General features: G+C 46.2%; 1 pseudogene; it reads right to left on the bottom strand.

The window, feature by feature from the left end:
• Window positions 1-9,951: 9,951 nt before the first annotated feature.
• On the bottom strand, window positions 9,952-12,213 carry LOC139456021 (proline-rich protein 36-like; annotated as a pseudogene).
• Between the last annotated feature and the right edge of the window lie 1,693 nt (window positions 12,214-13,906).

Below are 13,906 nucleotides of genomic sequence, written 5' to 3' on the forward strand. Positions count from 1 at the left end.
TTATAAGGAAAAAAATAAAAGTACGAGTATCTTGCTTAAACATGTTCAAAGGAGATGTATCTCAAAGCTGTCAGTCTCGAGTGTAAGGATCTGCTACAGATTATTATTACTGAGGGTAGAACGTCTGCTTACGGAGTTGTGTCTCCTTTGTCAGTGATTGTAGCTTATAATCTGTTTTTGACCCAACCCCCTATTTCTCACTCCTGGTGACTAGCCTGGTTGTACAGGTAGGCTGCTCTTGGCACTTCACTGACCCAGGCAGTGACACCACAATAGCGACCTCCACTGGACAAAGGAACCTGGCGGACACACTTTATCAGGTGTTTATGTGTCTACTGCAGAGAGGGGGCGGTCGGGTAGCATAGTGGTTGAAGCGTTCGCTCGTCACGCCGAAGACTCGGGTTCGATGCCCAACATGGGTCCAATGTGTGAAACCCATTTCTGGAGTCCCCCGCCGTGATATTGCTGGAATATTGCTAAAAGCAGCGTAAAACCATATTCACTCGCTAGACGCTAGAACTCATGTGTAGAATATGCTTTTGGCCTTTTTCCACAATACTGTTGCAATGTATATGTCATGAGAATAACGCTCATTGTTACTGAAAGTAAAGGACACCATTTAAGCTGTTTCGAGACACGACGAGCGTTGACACATCGGCGAAATGTAAACAGTGACACATCCCATTTTCAAAAGAGATATCTGCGTTAATATTTCATGTCAGCTCGCTATTGTCACAAGATCGTATCCATAATATATAGAATTAAACGACCCCCTTAATGACATCTCGTTAGCATCCAAATATTAGCAAATGTGATGACGTAGACACTTCGTTAGCATCCAAATATTAGCAAATGTGATGATGTAGACATCTCGTTGGCATCCAAATATTAGCAAATGTGATGACGAAGACATTTCGTTAGCAACCAAATATTAGCAAATGTGATGACGTAGACATCTCGTTAGCATCCAAATATTAGCAATCGTGATGACGTAGACATCTCGTTAGTATCCAAATATTAGCAATCGTGATGACGTAGACATCTCGTTAGCATCCAAATATTAGCAAATGTGATGATGTGGACATCTCGTTAGCATCCAAATATTAGCAATCGTGATGACTTAGACATCTCGCTAGCATCCAAATATTAGCAATCGTGATGACGTAGACATCTCGCTAGCATCCAAATATTAGCAATCGTGATGACGTAGACATCTCGTTAGCATCCAAATATTAGCAATCGTGATGACGTAGACATTTCTTTAGCATCCAAATGTTAGCAAATGTGATGACGTAGGTTCCAAGGGTTATGCTTTATGTTCTCAACCATTGTTATATACTAGGTTTGGTGGATAAGTTGAACGCCCATTATACAAAGGAGACAAATACCTCTTTGATTCGTAATAATGGTGGCATGATAGCTCTCTCTCATTGGTTCTGATATCTGTCCTCTGTATATTTTATTCATATGAAAAGTAATGTATTTTGTATTTGATATATGCACAAAGAAAAAATGTTAATATATTTCATTATTGTTTGGTCCCAATATATGTAACAGTCATGAAAGGTATAATTGAGATGATGTAATCAGTCATGGGTGACGAAAGCTCACGTGCCATGCATGGTATGCCCGAGTATCTATCCTCTCTAAAAGCAGTATATCCAAACGTTAAAATTGCACTCTTCTGCTCGGTTTTAAACAGTTATTCCATGATATTGTGTGACCATCGCATGAGGACGATTATCAAACGCCACAAGATGGCAAATAATTTTGCATGCTTAACGCAGGAATGTCTTGTAATGCCATTGGTTGGAATTTGGTATGTCATCACACTGTCGTAAGCCGTTTAGTCGAGAAACATGCTCAGACCGGTGATGTACAGGATCGTCCCAGATCCGGAAGACCTGTGACCACGCATCACAAAGACAGGGACCTTCTTTGTCTCATATGACGAGAACCCCTTTTAAAAAGTACTCGTCTGAAACAGCTGTGGATGCCCAATTGTCGTTTCAGCACCAGAACCATTAGAAACCGCCTGAAAGCAGCAGGACTGAGGGCTAGATGAGTCATAAAGCGTCCCTTGTTGAGAGATCACCACAAAGCTGCTCATTTAGCATGGTGTATTGCGCGACTGAACATTAAACCGACTGTTGCAAATGGCGGGGGCTCGGTAATGGTTTGGGGGTGTATCTCTCATGATTGCATGTTGGATTTGATCACCATAAGGGGCAACTTAAGTGGGGCTCAGTACATCAGGGATGTTTTGAGGCCAGTCGTCGTTCCTCATTTTGACAACCATCCTCTTTCTACTCGACCTCAGTACATGGATGACAATGCCAGGTCTCATTGTTCGCATGCACTCGTGGATTACATGAGGGCCAATGCAACGACTCTACCCAGGCCAGCGATGAACCCCCTTGAACATTTTTGGATAATCTTGGGCGGCGCATACAGGCACGAGATCCTCCTGTACAAGATTTACGCCAATTGCATCAACAGATCAACAGATCCAACGTCAGACTGGAGGCATGAGACTTAGGGTGGAATGCGTCATCCGGGCACGTGGCACCCGCAACTGATCTGTTTTACGTGTCATGTCAAATAGAGACTTTAAGGGACATTTTCACATGAAACATCAAACGTAACTCGTTTAATTAATCCAGCAGCTCCATACTTTTTTGAGGTATTGTCTAAGGTAAAAAACAGAACCTGTGTTGCCATGATGTTTTTGTCAGTAAATTTCAATCACAACTCATCAATATCTTCTTTATTTGTAGTCAAATGTTTGTTCTATCCGATGACATTGGTATAGTCCAGCTCCTGTGGTCAGTCATCCAATGCCATGATTTTTGCCATTTGTCATGGTTCAGAAATAGGGGTGTGCTTAACTTTTTTCCTTGTGTATATTATTCCATTATGAAAATAATCATAAAAAGATCAAATAATTTGGAAGCCATTTTTTAAAATTAATTTCAACATGTTTTTTGGCTTGTAAAGGCGGGCTCAACAAGATACAAATAAAGAAGAATCAAATCGCACCGTCAGCATGTCACCCTAAGTGCTGCGCTAAGATCTTATCGGTGTGTTGAATGTGGAGAGACGTTTACAGTATCAGGTATAATATCATCATTAAAATGTATTTGGTCCCAGTTGTTATTGGTGGTGTTTCCTGCATGAGAAAATGTGTAGTTCCCACTGACAAGGTCTCAAATAATAATAATAATAATAGACTACAGAAAAGCCTATGATTCTGTACCTCACGAACGGATTTTGAAGTCACTGGAATGTTTTAACCTCCCCGAGCGACTACTTGTTTTACTCAAGTCTTTAATGAATTGCTGGTCAACTCAACTTGAGATGTATTCGCAGGGGCAGGTGGTGACTCCGGAACCCATTTCTATAAGAATAGGAATATTTCAGGGCGATTCTTTCAGTCCTTTGCTTTTCTGTTTGTCATTGTGAGAGGATCGGATAGTTGTATATATTTTGAGAGTTTTATTAGTTTAGATTTTTACTGAATGAAATATTCAGTCAAGCATGTTTTAAACATTATATAGTTCACACTTCAGCTCTCCTAGTTCTCTGTTTCAGCTTACTGCATGAGTACTTTGCCACAGCCTCAATCACCTAGTGCACTATCACACAATAGCCTGCCCAAGCGCGCCCCTCACAGCCCCTTTGTGTTTAACTTTCTAGCTTACTGTCTCCAGTTTAGAGGGTTTAGTTTTTACTACAGTTTATATCACATTTGATGTTACTGTCGAACACACGTATAGTATTGGACGTTGTGGAATTCACAATTTGGACTAATTGTTGTGTTTAATTTATGGACTTTGGGATTCACTTTTAAGAGTTGGTCTTTTGAATATATTTTATTGTTTGTACATATTCCTAGGATTTGTAGGTATATTGTGTTTATGCTGTTGATAATTTGGCTGTTTTTGTCATGTTGTAAATATTAGCTAGATCATAGTAATTAGTTGTATTTCTGTATGCATTACAAGTGTTATTATTTACGTAAGGTAAATAATTCAGTGAGCGCTAAAATAGGCCTCAAATACTATTTTACTAAATCTTCAATCACTGTTGGGCTGATGTATGAACGTATGAAGTATGAAAGTAAGAATGTGAAACATATGTGTTGCTAGGTTACCTATTGGTAGATATGAATGTGTAATGTAGGAATGTATAATGCATGAATGAATCAGGGTTTTACTATTATATTTTAGAAATGTTTTAAGTTACTCTGCAATAACACTATGGATCGGTTTGTAGTAATATTGCTGCTATCAGATTGGTCTGAACAGTGTGTATATATATACGTTTATTTGTGGTGCAGATGTAGCTGTATTACTGGAGCAGAGGTCTGTGTCTGGACTGATGAACCCAGGTCCACACACTTGGTGGGTTTACTAGGTTTTATATAGATTTCTCATATATTGTATATTGTATGTACACATGATAGAAAATGTATCATGTCACGTTTATGTTAATCTATTTATATGATACGTATATATAAGTATACATGCGGGTTAAGTATGTTTATGATATAGGATTAATTAAGTCTTGATGAGATGTAAGTTTATCAATTAGTAGTTATGGCATTTTGTATATCATCAAATGTAATGAAATATTTGATGTCAGCATATATGTATGTTTTGTGTAATGAATGTTTTACAATTGTTTCAGGGTTTAAAAATTTATCAGTAATAAACTTGGCTGTAACTGCGAACAACACCTGCGTCTGTCCTGCATGTCATGAAGCAGTCCCGGTTTCATCACTAAATCCTCCTTTAAGCTTTTTGCTCAGCAAAGAGGAAGGTTATCATCCTGGACCTCCTCAGCAGAGATCCCCAACACCCCTTACTCCTTTACATGGATGACCTTGAACTTATTGCCAATGGAGGATCTACACTCAAAAAACAGATTCTCCGTGTCGAGTCCTTTTCTAATGATATCGGCATGTCCTTTGGACTCGACAAATGCAACATTCTTCATCTGAAACGTGGCAAGGTAGAAGAGGGAGGATCAATCAGTTTACTTGGAGGAGTTATTGACCATCTCGTGGAAGGTCAGGCCTATCCGTACTTAGGGATGCAGATTAGGGACAAACTCCAGAATGCCCACATCAAGGAAAAACTTCGGGCAGAGTACAAATGTAGACTTAAGAAAATCTGGAGTTCAGAGCTGAATGCTCGCAACAAAGTAAAAGCCACAAATACTTATGCTGTACCCGTCCTTTCATATTCTTTTGGTGTTGTTGACTGGACGAAACAAGAAATTCAGGGTATTGACCCCCTCACACGAAGAATCATGTCAGACAATAGATTCCACCACCCTCGCGCTTCCCTCAATCGCTTATATAAACATGCACAAAAGTTAAGCGCCACCATATTCATAGTCTCTTGATTTCACGTGTGGGAAAGCGTGCTTTACGTGTTGCTGCAGTTCCCCTACCCTATAAATAGTGAAATTTAAATTTCAGACACGTGGTTGCATTTTGCTCCTGTGTGAGATTCCCCTTCCAATAGAGGTTGAAAATCAGCCATGGTGAGGAGAATGTTAACGAACTCTGAAAGATGGCAAGTGATAGGCATGAAAAATGCTGGCATGTCATGCAGGGCCATTGTAAGACAAAAGGGTCGTCATCACAGTGTTATCACTCGTTTGATATGTCAAACATGGTCAAACCAATGATGTCAATGACAGGCATAGGTCTGGTAGGCCAAGAAAGACCTCTAACAGAGAGGATAGACGTCTTTTCAGGATAGTCAGACGAAATCCATTTGCCACTTCAACAGATTTAAGACTGCAGTGGATTACCTATCAGAGACTCGAGACGATGACCGTAAGGCGTCGCCTCAGAGCGGCTGGTTATAACGCCAGAAGACCAATAAAACGTCCTCAACTGACTGAGAGGCACATGCGGAATCGTCTGTTATGGTATCGTGCCCGTAGACGATAGAACTTGGCCAACTGGAGAAGGATCCATAGGTCTGACGAGTGTCGAATGCTGCTACGAACTGTTGATGGTCGAATACGTGTTTGGAGGCAACGTAACACTCGTTTTGCACCAAGGATCAACAAGAAGACCGTAACATGTGGCGGGGGGTCTGTCATGATATGGGGTTGTGTTTCCTTCGGCTGCAAAACTTCCGCTGGTGACAATTCGTGGAAACCTGAATGGCCAACAATACCAAGATGCCCTTCTTCGTCCAGTGGTAGTCCCTCATTTTGACAACCATCCTCTTCAGACAAGACCTGTTTACATGGACGACAATGCTAGATCACACAGATCTCGGGCAGTTTTGGCTTATTTGCGTCAAGAAGCTATTGCCACTCTTCCTTGGCCGGCCTGTAGTCCGGATCTTAATCCGATTGAGCATATCTGGGACATTCTTGGCCGGAAAATCAGACATCGTGATCCCCCAGTTCAAAATCTCGCTGGGCTTGAAGCCGCACTTCATGCAGAATGGATCTGTTTGCCTCAGAGAAGCACGTGTCTGTCTTGCAATAGACTCTGCACTCCCTAGGGTGTCTATGTGACACCTGATATGGTCTGCTGATATCATGACAGTTACATGACAAAAAAGGTTTTTCAATGTTTTCTAATCCTTCAATTTCTGGTCTTCGGTAAAATTCCATTCTGCGCATATTCTTTTGGAACACAAGATAAACTTGCTTTGGGAAAACTTTTGCATCACATGAGGTTTAATATATGGCTTATTACAATCATACATCTCGTTATAATAGTTATCATTAAGTGCCAAAAGTAACAGCTTACAAATATGGTGGGTGGCGCTTAACTTTTGTGCATGTGTATATTTACCAATCATTATGGGAGGACGTGGTTTGGTTAACGTTGGGGCTCTTCATGATAGAATTGTTTTGTGCACTTTTGCACACATTTATTTGTCTGATGATCCTCTTGTGAAGCATGTCAAGACTCATGATGAAAACAAGACATTCCACAGTTATCAAAAAACGAGCCAAGGATGTGGGACATAATTTCAATGCCGGTGTTGATTTTGTTGATGGTTCTGTACTGCTGGATGGTACAGAAATGAGTGTCAACCAAGCGAAGTGCCATAGCAGGTCGGCCCAGACTCAGTTTTTAAAGGAGAGGCTACCTGAACAACCACTGCATCGAGTTTATGTGCAGTGTGTTGAGAAGATCAGCAATCCTGCAGAGTCCTTTGCTTGGATGAAGTCATCTGACCTGAAAAGTGAAACAGAAGGCTTTATGTTTGCTGCTCAGGACCAGTCACTTCCCACTCGAAACCGTCAATGTGTGATTTTATGTCAAAATGTTGATATGAAATGTAGATTATGTAAGGAAATTAATGAGACTGTCCAACACATTGTGAGTGCCCAGCTTTGCCTCAAACACAGTATCTTAAACGACATGATGGGGTAGCTCGATCATTTTATTACCGTCTTCGCTATGCTTGTGGTTTTGACACAGGCCCAGCCATGATACGACCCGGAATATGTAGAGGGCGTCATGTAAACTGATAAATACAAAATTCTTTGGAATAGGCCCATTTACAGCCTCAGACGTATCCACGCTAACAAACCTGATCTTGTCCTTTTTGATAAATGAAATGAAATCATTTATATCATTGAATTTTTTGTCCCCTTTGACACTAATGTGATTGACAAGACTGAGGACAAACATAGCAAATATGCGGACCTCGCTTTCGAAATGTCACGCTTGCGTACCAAGTTGTCCGACTCCTCATTGTTCTCGGTGTCTTAGGTTTGGTACCTCCCAATCTGTTGACTGACATTGGGAGACTACCCGGGTTTGCTACCAGGAATACGGCCCTTCTGACAATCTGGGTAATGCAGAAGGCTGCAGTGTTGGGGAGTCATCACATTCTCCGAAATGTTCTGGTTGGGTTTGACTTGGCAGCGCTTCCTGGGAGAAGTCCCATTCGCTGTCTGGGCTGCGTGTAGAGGGGGCAAGGGCCCTGAGCTGATGATTAGCCTAACCAGCCCGACTGTGCCAGGATCACCCAAACCCTCTTTGCTGCATTTTTTATTTTAATCTGTAAATAATAATAATATTTTCATAATTACCCTGCATTACTCCTTAATGCTGATCTTACGACAACTAGGGGGACAGCGCAACAGCGATGGTCCTGGGTGAAAAAATAAAGTTGTTGTTCTGAAGTCCCACTGTTACTGACCACAGACGCCATACTCACACAATACTCATGCACAATTCATGTAAATTTACACATATCAAGGGACCTCACATACGTGAACTACCGCTGTATATATACACATTCCTCACATAGGTAAAGTACATCTGTTTGTATCCACCCTTTCAACCATTTCAGTGACCTTGACCACGCGATCCGGTTAGTCGCCTCCTACGACAAGTTGTAGTGACCCGTGAAGATCCGGGGTAGAATAGGCCTTCAGCAACCCATGCTTGCCGTAAGAGGCGACTAACGGGATCGGGTGGTCAGGCTCGCTGACTTGGTTGATGCATGTCGTGTCCAAGTGCTAGGATCGATGCTCGTGATGTCAATCACTGGATTGTCTTGTCCAGACTCGATTATTTACAGAACGCCGTCATATAGCTTGAATATTGTTGAGTGCGGCGTTAATCAACAATCAATCAATCAATCAATCAAACTAGTTGTAGGAGTAGTTGCACTAGCGGTAGTTGCAGTGGTACGTGGTGGTGGCGGTGTTAGTAACAGTGGTGATGTAGTAGCGGTGGTAGCGACGGTAGTGGTACATCATTCTATCAGCAGCTGGTTTGACTGTTCCGATTAGTGACAGTCCAAAATGAAAGTGGGAGACTCATGTGAACATTGACTATACACAGAAACGGAGAAATGTTTTCACAAAGTGAACATGATAACGCCGTCTGCTATGTGCATCCGCTCAACAAGTCGGAGTATATAACACTAAGCGACCCATTTACGCTAATCTCTACACACCACATTAATTTACATGTAAAACCAACGTCTGTAACAACTGATCGAACCCCGGACCTTCCGCTCTCCGGACAGACGCTCTACCACTAGACCGCGGAGACGGTCAACCAATGTGGGGAATCGAACCGGGTCTTCGGCTTGCCGAGCGAATGATTTATCCAATAGGCTACCCCATCGTCTCACTGCCTATTAAAGTGCTTTCTTGTAAGATTCTTGTCAAATAAAATAAAGAAGTTTCTAAGAACCTATAGTAGATGGCGGTGTATTTCTGAAATGATATTTTTTTATACACATAGAGAATCTCACCCGAGTGTCTTTTGAGGATTTCGAGGATTTTTGCCGCTTTTATCAACGAGTGTTGATATATTTGATGTCAAAAGACACGAGGGTGAGATTTTATTTATCATCCAACATCATTCTTCCAACATTTTCAATTTGGAGACAGTAATTAGCAGTGTCTTCAGTGTAAAAAGTACTGCTAACAGCTTCAGTAGCAGAGCCATTAGTGATGTCATTTGATTGTGACGTCATGGTAACCAGTGATGTCACAATGGTCTGCAAAGCATTGTGATGTAATTTCATTGCAGCGATATCTACAGTGTAGATATCGCTTGATCTCATCCAAGCAATATCTCCTGTGGGAGCCAGTTTTGGATGATAAATTATGATAAGTTGACTAATAGGACTTGCACGCCTGTTAGGGACAGCATGAGATGTTCAGTCAGTTAGTCTTACAACACTGACTCAATATTGCAGCAACATTGTGTGGATTATGGACGTGGAAACATGGGACTATAATTGGTAAAACATTGTGAATGCAATGGTTTTAGACACGAAATTAATTTCCATAGTCTGGCTCGTGTCCCCTGAATAGTGCAAGGTTGTTACTCGAGTAGAGCACGTTCGACATGTCCAACCAGAGCGTCGTTGCATAACATTGTTAGATGGGGTTGGAGGTTGGTGACGTCACACACACATTTGACCATATGTTTGAGCTTCACGAGACTATTCGCTGTTCACACTTTGAGCTGCTGAGATGGGTGGCATCTGAGGCGGGTGGCAACTGAGGCGGGTGGCAACTGAGATGGCTGGCAACTGAGGCGGGTGGCAACTGAGATGGCTGGCAACTGAGGCGGGTGGCAACTGAGATGGCTGGCATCTGAGGCAGGTGACAACTGAGGCGGGTGGCAACTGAGGCGGGTGGCAACTGAGGCGGGTGGCATCTGAGGCGGGTGGCATCTGAGGCGGGTGGCAACAGAGGCGGGTGGCATCTGAGGCGGGTGGCATCTGAGGTGGGTGGCATCTGAGGCGGGTGGCAACAGAGGCGGGTGGCAACAGAGGCGGGTGGCAACAGAGGCGGGTGGCAACTGAGGCGTTTGGCAACAGAGGCGGGTGGCAACAGAGGCGGGTGGCATCTGAGGCGGGTGGCATCTGAGGCGGGTGGCATCTGAGGCGGGTGACAACAGAGGCGGGTGGCAACAGAGGCGGGTGGCATCTGAGGCGGGTGGCATCTGAGGCGGGTGGCATCTGAGGCAGGTGACAACTGAGGCGGGTGGCAACAGAGGCGGGTGACAACTGAGGCGGGTGGCATCTGAGGTGGGTGGCATCTGAGGCGGGTGGCAACTGAGGCGGGTGGCATCTGAGGTGGGTGGCATCTGAGGCGGGTGGCAACTGAGGCGGGTGGCATCTGAGGCGGGTGACAACTGAGGCAGGTGGCATCTGAGGTGGGTGGCATCTGAGGCGGGTGGCAACTGAGGCGGGTGGCATCTGAGGCGGGTGACAACTGAGATGGGTGGCAACAGAGGCGGGTGATAACTGAGGTGGGTGGCATCTGAGGTGGGTGGCATCTGAGGTGGGTGGCATCTGAGGTGGGTGGCAACTGATGTGGGTGGCATCTGAGGTGGGTGGCAACAGAGGCGGGTGGCAACTGAGGTGGGTGGCAACTGAGGTGGGTGGCATCTGAGGTGGGTGGCATCTGAGGTGGGTGGCATCTGAGGCGGGTGGCAACTGAGGCGGTTGGCATCTGAGGTGGGTGGCAACTGAGGCGGGTGACAAATTAGATGGCTGGCAACTGAGGCGGGTGACAACTGAGGCGGGTGATAACTGAGGCAGGTGGCAACTGAGATGGGTGGCAACAGAGGCGGGTGGCAACAGAGGCGGGTGACAACTGAGGCGGGTGGCATCTGAGGCGGGTGACATCTGAGGCGGGTGGCAACTGAGGTTGGTGGCAACTGAGATGGGTGGCAACTGAGGCGGGTGACAACTGAGGCGGTTGACAACTGAGATGGCTGGCATCTGAGGCAGGTGACAACTGAGGCGGGTGGCAACTGAGGCGGGTGGCATCTGAGGCGGATGGCAACTGAGGCGGTTGACAACTGAGGTGGGTGGCAACTGAGGCGGGTGGCAACTGAGGCAGGTGGCAACTGAGGCGGGTGACAACTGAGGCGGGTGACATCTGAGGCGGATGGCGACTGAGGCGGTTGACAACTGAGATGGCTTGCAACTGAGGTGGGTGGCAACTGAGGCGGGTGGCATCTGAGGCGGGTGGCATCTGAGGCGGGTGGCAACTGAGGCGGGTGACAACTGAGGCGGGTGGCATCTGAGGCGGGTGGCAACTGAGATGGGTGGCAACTGAGGCGGGTGGCATCTGAGGCGGATGGCAACTGAGGCGGATGGCAACTGAGGCGGTTGACAACTGAGATGGCTTGCAACTGAGGTGGGTGGCAACTGAGGCGGGTGGCAACTGAGGCAGGTGGCAACTGAGGCAGGTGACAACTGAGGCGGGTGGCATCTGAGGCGGATGGCAACTGAGATGGGTGGCAACTGAGGCGGCTGGCATCTGAGGCGGGTGGCAACTGAGGCGGGTGACAACTGAGGCGGGTGGCATCTGAGGTGGGTGGCAACTGAGGCGGGTGGCAACTGAGGTGGGTGGCAACTGAGGTGGGTGGCAACTGAGGCGGGTGGCAACTGAGGCAGGTGGCAACTGAGGCGGGTGACAACTTAGATGGCTGGCATCTGAGGCAGGTGACAACTGAGGCGGGTGGCAACTGAGGCGGGTGACATCTGAGGCGGATGGCAACTGAGGCGGTTGACAACTGAGATGGCTTACAACTGAGGTGGGTGGCAACTCAGGCGGGTGGCATCTGAGGCGGGTGGCATCTGAGGCGGGTGGCAACTGAGGCGGGTGACAACTGAGGCGGGTGGCATCTGAGGCGGGTGGCAACTGAGATGGGTGGCAACTGAGGCGGGTGGCATCTGAGGCGGATGGCAACTGAGGCGGTTGACAACTGAGATGGCTTGCAACTGAGGTGGGTGGCAACTGAGGCGGGTGGCAACTGAGGCAGGTGGCAACTGAGGCGGGTGACAACTGAGGCGGGTGACATCTGAGGCGGGTGGCAACTGAGATGGGTGGCAACTGAGGCGGCTGGCATCTGAGGCGGGTGGCAACTGAGGCGGGTGACAACTGAGGCGGGTGGCATCTGAGGTGGGTGGCAACTGAGGCGGGTGGCAACTGAGGTGGGTGGCAACTGAGGTGGGTGGCAACTGAGGCGGGTGGCAACTGAGATGGGTGGCAACTGACGCGGCTGGCATCTGAGATGGGTGGCAACTGAGGCGGGTGGCAACTGAGGTGGGTGGCAACTGAGGTGGGTGGCAACTGAGATGGGTGGGCACTGAGATGGGTGACAACTGAGGCGGGTGACAACTGAGGCGGGTGGCGACTGAGGCGGGTGGCATCTGAGGCGGATGGCGACTGAGGCGGGAGGCAACTGAGGTGGGTGGCGATTGAGGTGGGTGGCAACGGCGACACCTGAAAGAAATTTATCTTTGAAAATTTCATTCTTAATTCATAGAAATGTTAAGGTCACTTGTGTTATTTCAGCACATGTCAGATAAACAAGCTCTTTAAAGAATTCCCTTAACACACTCGATATTAATTGGTTTTCTATTTAAAAGGGCCTTTATTGTCTGCATAAATGCAGTCATCAGATGTATGTACACACTATCAGATGCGTCAGACCTCTTAGAGCTAAGAGAGGCATTACCATTGAATGCAGAAAAATGTGGGGGTGAAATTTGTAGAACGTCGCAGTTAGCAATATAACAGCTAACATTTCACTGACAAGCGAATGATCAACGCTAGTACAATCACACAAGCTCAGGGTAATGGGTGACCTATTTTGCCCCGGGTCACCCCGAGAGCACATAGAGTGAGTGAGTTGGGTTTTAACGCCGCTTTAAACAGTATTCAAGTTATATTGTGACGTGTCAGCTTAATGTGGGAGGAAAGGCCCAAGTGATGCAGGTCTCAGACGTTTACCACTTCGGTGAGACCCACAAGCACGGGTATGGTGCTGACAAACCTAGAAACATAATCGGGGCGAACCGGGATTCGAACCCACAATCATAGGTTTATGGCGTGCCCAAGGGACGCAACTCTGCATAGCGAATAGCGGCGCCTCAGACAACTGGGCCACCCATGCCCCCGGGGGCACATAGAAGATCTGTTAAATGCTCATTAAATGCAATGCCTGTTCCTAATACAGGATATTTGTTATCCCAAAATACACTCGCATGATAACCTCTATTTACAATGTTGATATTATCATTTGTCAACTGGTGTCTGTGGCTTTAGGTGCAATAGAGGGGCGTCTCTATATGTTTCCTATCTTCCTTGTGTATATAAAGTATCCAGTTAAATAGCAGGGATCTAGTGTTCATACACTCACCATAGACTATAGCAGGCGTGGTAGACGGGTGTTGTAGGCGGGTATGGTAGACGGGCGTGGAAGACGGGTGTTGTAGGCGGGCGTGGTAGACGGGTGTGGTAGACGGGCGTGGTAGACGGGCGTGGTAGACGGGCGTGGTAGACGGGCGTGGTAGACGGTTGTTGTAGGCGGGCGTTCTAGACGGGTGTGGTAGACGGGCGTGGTAGACGGGTTTTTGTAGACGGG

Source organism: Haliotis cracherodii, unplaced genomic scaffold (assembly GCF_022045235.1).
Source record: "Haliotis cracherodii isolate W230 unplaced genomic scaffold, xgHalCrac1.p SCAF_11, whole genome shotgun sequence".
Classification (NCBI taxonomy): domain Eukaryota; kingdom Metazoa; phylum Mollusca; class Gastropoda; order Lepetellida; family Haliotidae; genus Haliotis; species Haliotis cracherodii.